We start from the raw sequence: 6000 nt of genomic DNA, 5'->3' as shown, positions 1-6000 counted from the left end.
GTATAGGTCTAGAATAAAAGGTGGCATTGTCAATAGCAACCAATCAGATTCCAGCTTTTTTGGAGGTTAGAAAATGAAAGCAACAACCTGATTTTGCATAGAAATAGCTTTTCCCCGTCGCCCTGTCAGTGTCTCGGGGACTGGCTGCAGGATGAGTGGATGTTGCTTTATTTTCCTGCGTCAGTAAATTTTCAGTCATTTGTCAATCAAACGCTGGTAGACCCCGCCCTTTTATCGTGTTACCATAGCCACGCCCTCTGGTGAGATGTCAGACAGAGCCCCGCCTCTCCGCTCGTCGTCAACGCCACGAAAGAAGCAGCGGCCGCCTTCCGTGACGTCACGTGTGTGGACGCCGCTCGGTTCTGGCCTCTCGTTCCGCGCTCCCGACTGTGGCCGGATTAACGCAGGATCCTCGGCCCCCGCCGCCCCCTGCAGGCCCCTCACCGGCTCCGGAGCGCGGGCGCCTCTCACAGGACTGTAGTCGCCGCTTCGTCCGAATGGTCGCCATTTTGTAAGAGGGCCGCCAGAAAGCTGCGGAGCCGCGGACTCATGTGACTGGTCCCCGGGCGGAGAGAAGAGCTGCCCCCGGGCCTGTGTCCCCCCGGACCCCGGGAGGAGCGGGCTGGGGGGCGGGAGAGGTGACACCGGGAGAGGCCGGACGGAGCGAGCACAAGTGAGTGACCCCCGAGTGCTGCTGACAGGAATACATGGCGACCCCGAGCAGCCGACCACAACAACTGACAGCATGGACCCCTCTGAACAACCGACCGCAGGGACCCCACCAACCGAGCGCAGGGACCGACCGAGCGTAGGGAGCACTCCGAACAACCGACCACAACGACCGACTGCAGGGACCCCTCCGAACAACCGACCGCAGGGACCCCACCAACCGAGCGCAGGGAGCCCTCCGAGCAGCCGACCACAACGACTGACAGCATGGACCCCTCTGAACAACCGAGCGCAGGGACCGACCAAGCGTAGGGAGCCCTCCGAACAACCGACCACAACGACCGACTGCAGGGACCCCTCCGAACAACCGACTGCAGGGACCCCTCCGAACAACCGACTGCAGGGACCCCTCCGAACAACCGACTGCAGGGACCCCTCCGAACAACCGACTGCAGGGACCCCTCCGAACAACCGACTGCAGGGACCCCTCCGAACAACCGACTGCAGGGACCCCTCCGAACAACCGACTGCAGGGACCCCTCCGAACAACCGAGCGCAGGGACCCCACCAACCGAGCGCAGGGAGCCCTCCGAGCAGCCGACCACAACGACTGACAGCATGGACCCCTCTGAACAACCGACCGCAGGGACCCCACCAACCGAGCGCAGGGACCCCTCCGAACAACACACAACGACCGACTGCAGGGACCCCTCCAAACAACCAACCACAACGACCGACAGCAGGGACCCCACCAACCGAGGGACCGGCCAACTGCAGGGACCCCTCCAAACAACCGACGACAACGACTGACCGCAGGGATCCCACCAACCGAGGGACCGGCCAACTGCAGGGACCCCTCCAAACAACCGACGACAACGACTGACCGCAGGGATCCCTCCAAACCGAGCGCAGGGAGCCCTCTGAGCAACTGACCACAATGACCGACGGCAGGGACCTAACCACAGAGACCCCTCCGAACAACCGACGACAACTGTCCGCAGGGAGCCCGCCAACCGAGGGACCGACCTCCGGGACCCCTCCCGACTGCAGGGACCCCTCCGAACAACTGACCATTCTAACCGAGCGCAGGGACCCCTCCGACAGAGCGCAGGGAGCCCTCCAAGCAACGGACGACAACAACTGACCGCAGGGAGCCCTCCAAACAACCGAGGGACCGACCACAGGGACCCCTCTGAACAACCGACCGCAGGGAGCCCTCCGAACAACCGACGAGAACAACTGACCGCAGGGACCCCTCCGAGCAACCGACAACAACTGACCGCAGGGACCCTGCCAACCGAGGGACCGACTGCAGGGACCCCTCCGAACAACCGACTGCAGGGACCCCTCCGAACAACCGACTGCAGGGACCAATCCGAACAACCGACCAAAACGTCCGAGTGCAGGGACCCCTCTGAACAACCAACTGCAGGCACCCCTCCGACCGAGCGCAAGGAGCCCTCCGAGCAACAGACCACAACGACCGACAGCAGGGACCCCGCCAACCGAGGGACTGACCGACTGCAGGGGCCCCTCTGCGCAACCGACCATAATGACCAACGGCAGGGACTCCACCAACCAAGGGACCGACCGACTGCAGGGACACGACCACAGGGTCCCGATCCAACTTCAGGGCCCTGCCAACCGATTGACCGAGCAACCGACCACGACGACCGACAGCATGGACTCCGCCAACCGAGCGACCAACTGCAGAAACCCTACAGACCACAGGGACCCCGCCAATCGACCAACCACAGGAATCTCGCCTAGCGCAGGGACCCCGCCAATCAACCAACCGCAGGGACCCCTGCTGACCAACCGCCGACCAAGCACGGATTGCAGGGACCCCGATGTCAGGGCGACCGAACAATCATATGAACCCCCCCCGTCCCTCTGCTATCCTTTGCCACATGCCCCTAGGGACCCATGCACCTCTCTCCCACCACTGCCCTGTAGCACCCCTCTCCTTTCCTCTGTCCTGTTGCCATATACACCCCCCCTTCTCCCCTGGTGACCCCCGCACCGCTCTCCCTCCACAGTCCTGTTGCTTCCCCCTCCTCCCCGGTGACCCCCGCATCCCCCTCCCTCCACAGTCCTGTTGCTTCCCCCTCCTCCCCGGTGACCCCCGCATCCCCCTCCCTCCACAGTCCTGTTGCTTCCCCCTCCTCCCCGGTGACCCCCGCACCCCTCTCTCTCCGTTGTCCTGTTGCTTCCCCCTCCTCTGCGGTTAATCCCGCACCCCTCTCCCTCCGCTGTCCTGTTGCTTCCCCCTCCTCCCCGGTGACCCCCGGACCGCTCTCCCTCCGCTGTCCTGTGGCTTCCCCCTTCTCCCCGGTGACCCCCGCAGCCCCCTCCCTCCGCTGTCCTGTTGCTTCCCCCCTCCTCCCCGGTGACCCCCGCACCCCCCTCCCTCCGCAGTCCTGTTGCCCCACTACTGCCGCTGCTTGTGATTGTCGCACATAGTTGCTGCTCTGTGGACCGGGTGTGATGAAATGTCTCATGTGAACGCTCCACTTCCCTTTTCTCTGCACTTCGTACATGCTGTGCGGTGACGACACATCGGCAGCCTGGAGACCTCACTATCTAAGGGCTTAGCCTGTGTTCACATTGTTTTTCATAGTATTTTCAGTGATTCCATCGGGGTTTACACCTGGACCCTGCAAAACGACAGGGTCATTGACTATACTGATGCAGACGGAGTCACCGTGTGCTTTGACATGCATCATTTTGGGCTGGATACACTTAGTTGAGGTGGGCAGCAAGACGCAGTCCCCTTCAGTAGGCGCCTATAGCCGAAAATATGTGATAAAGCACCCGGTGACTCCGTCTGTATTATTAGTTATTGGCCCTGTCCGCACACACCGGGTCTTGTTTTGTGAGGGGCTGGATGGGGTGGCAAACGCAGGCTGAACCTGGCCTGATTCACTCAGCCAATCATAAGCTGCGCACATCACATTATAGTCAATGGGCCGTTCAGAAAATTGCTAATAAAATTCATTGGGGAGAATGAATTCACCTGATAACGAGATGATCTCTGATCTGGTGAGATACAAAAACCAACCCCAAAATTGATCCATTACGGATGACGAGACGGACCTGGCCCCACGGGACGAGACGGACCTGGCCCCACGGGACGAGACGGACGTGGCCCCACGGGACGAGACGGACCTGGCCCCACGGGACGAGACGGACCTGGCCCCACGGGACGAGACGGACCTGGCCCCACGGGACGAGACGGACCTGGCCCCACGGGACGAGACGGACCTGGCCCCACGGGACGAGACGGACCTGGCCCCTCGGGACGAGACGGACCGGGTCCTAATTAGTGTATGGATGAAAAACGCGGTCAGAACGCTCGATCACTGATTAAGTTGACATCGCTTTGCAGTGCTCTGTGAGAGGACCCTGTGAAGGAGATAATTGGGGTGACGGGCACCAGGTTTATGTAGGTCATGTCCATGCTTGTCAGGTGTCATATTATCATAAGTGAGATGATTTTTTTCACTTAAATTGAGATCCATCCAATCTGAACCCATTCTAGTCCATCAGTGATTGTAAGGACAGATCCTCTTCGGGCACAAGTTTAGTATTTCTCTTCCTAAACGGGAGCTGTGCTCACCTCTGTGGCCCTGGAGCGCAGGTTCTGTGCTCCTTACACATTTGGGAATGGTGATGGCTTCTTGTCTGTCTTATGACTGCTGTTTCTGCTGTTCTCGTTATTCCAGAGAAATGGGCTGATTTCACGGCTACTGATTCCCCGCACAGGGACCGGGTAGCCTGGCATCAGCCAAGCTCTGAGATGGCACTGCCACCCATTTATAGCAATATTTTAGAAGATTTTCTTCTATGTGTGAATACAATGTATCATTCTGATGTCCAGGCTGCTTATATCACAGGGCTTTATCAATTGTAACAAAGTCTCAAAGTCTGTGTCAAGGAATGGGTCCAAATGGGTTCATTTCTGGTAAGTGGAGATCTTGTAAACTCTTAGGCTATGTGCATACGCTGTGTTTTTTTGACGCTGCGTTTTTGGCCTCTAAAAACGCGCAAAAAACACATGCGTTTTTGCCATGATTTGGTGCGTTTTTGGCTGCGTTTTGCTGCGTTTTTGATCTCTGCGTTTTTCCAATGCATTGCATGGGGGGAAAACGCAGGAAAGAATTGACATGTCCATTTTTTTTAAGCTCAAAAACGCAGCTTAAAAATAACAGTTGTGTGCGGACAGCAAAAATGAAAACTCATAGACTTTGCTGGGGAAGCAAAGTCATGCAGTTTTGAGACCAAAAACGCACTGTGTGAACTTACCCTTACCAGGGATATTTACTTGTCTTTGGTTGCAGGGCTCTTTTATTACATTGGTAACGGGTCCTCTTGGGTTGTAGCTCCAGCCACTGGTTTCTGCGTCTCACCCACAATCATGTCTGTGCGTGGTTTTAGTTCCCATCTCAGGTGCTGCATCATTTGTACCAAGGACTTGAAGCTGATCCCACAGGAGCAATGCTGCCTTCTATGGGGCAAGAGGTATATGTGGGCCCCAGTGTGATATGGATCGGATATACCATAAATGTCAAAAGCGGTGTGTTCCAAATAAAGAGCTGCACCTGCAGGGCCACGTCTCCAGTTCTGACAACTCTTCTGGCCCCCGACCTATGTGCTTCTGTCCCACATGAGAACACCCCATGGATATGGTGTCAGGAGACTAATGCAATACAAATTTCATTTTTTCTTCTCAGTATTTGCAGGTAGAAAAGCCAGAGTAGTAAAGGGTTATTGTCATGTTGGCACATGGGTATAGCTGCAAGTGGCTTGTAACAGCAAACTGCAGTTTACTTGTTTTCAAAATCTTTCCGTTCACAAGAACATGGGGATTTTTAATTTAAGTGAAAGGATCATTGCCTAGGTTACCAACCACCTCTGCAGTCTAGCAACTGCGGCTGGACATATGCAGTGCTTACAAGTACTTTCCAATAGAGCTTGTAAGTACTGCTCTGAATTTGTCAGGACTGGTGGCTTTGCATTGTCCGCTTCCATTCCTGCCGGCTTCAGTGTCTGTGGACGCTTTCACTGTAGCATTGGAGAGTGCACAGTTCAGGCCAATTTGAATTCTTTATTACAAGTTTTAGGTTTTGAATACTACTTGTGCGCTGGATCCTTTTTTTTCTATTTTGGACCTTCGGGCGCTTCCCAGGTTGTTCCGTGCGCACACTGGACTGATTAATCCCTCCCTTTCCTAAGCTGGTGAGCTGACCGACATTTTTTTCCCCCTTTTGAACACTTCCGGCAGCCATGGTGCAACGTTGCTGCAGGTCTGGACTGTCAATCACACAGGGC

The 6000-nt window shown here is 56.5% G+C and overlaps 1 protein-coding gene across 1 annotated transcript in view; it reads left to right on the top strand.

Annotated features, from left to right (window-relative positions):
* Positions 1-292: 292 nt before the first annotated feature.
* MAP3K2 (mitogen-activated protein kinase kinase kinase 2) overlaps positions 293-6000 on the top strand; it is a 57704-nt gene continuing 51996 nt past the window's right edge. The window contains exon 1 of the mRNA XM_075317041.1: positions 293-673. The gene's annotated coding sequence lies outside the window, so the exon portion shown is untranslated. The remainder of the gene's footprint in view (positions 674-6000) is intronic.

The sequence above is a fragment of the Anomaloglossus baeobatrachus genome, chromosome 7 (assembly GCF_048569485.1).
Source record: "Anomaloglossus baeobatrachus isolate aAnoBae1 chromosome 7, aAnoBae1.hap1, whole genome shotgun sequence".
Classification (NCBI taxonomy): Eukaryota; Metazoa; Chordata; class Amphibia; order Anura; family Aromobatidae; genus Anomaloglossus; species Anomaloglossus baeobatrachus.
The sequence above is the reverse complement of the archived record's forward strand: the minus strand, read 5'-3'. Positions and strand labels throughout refer to the sequence as shown.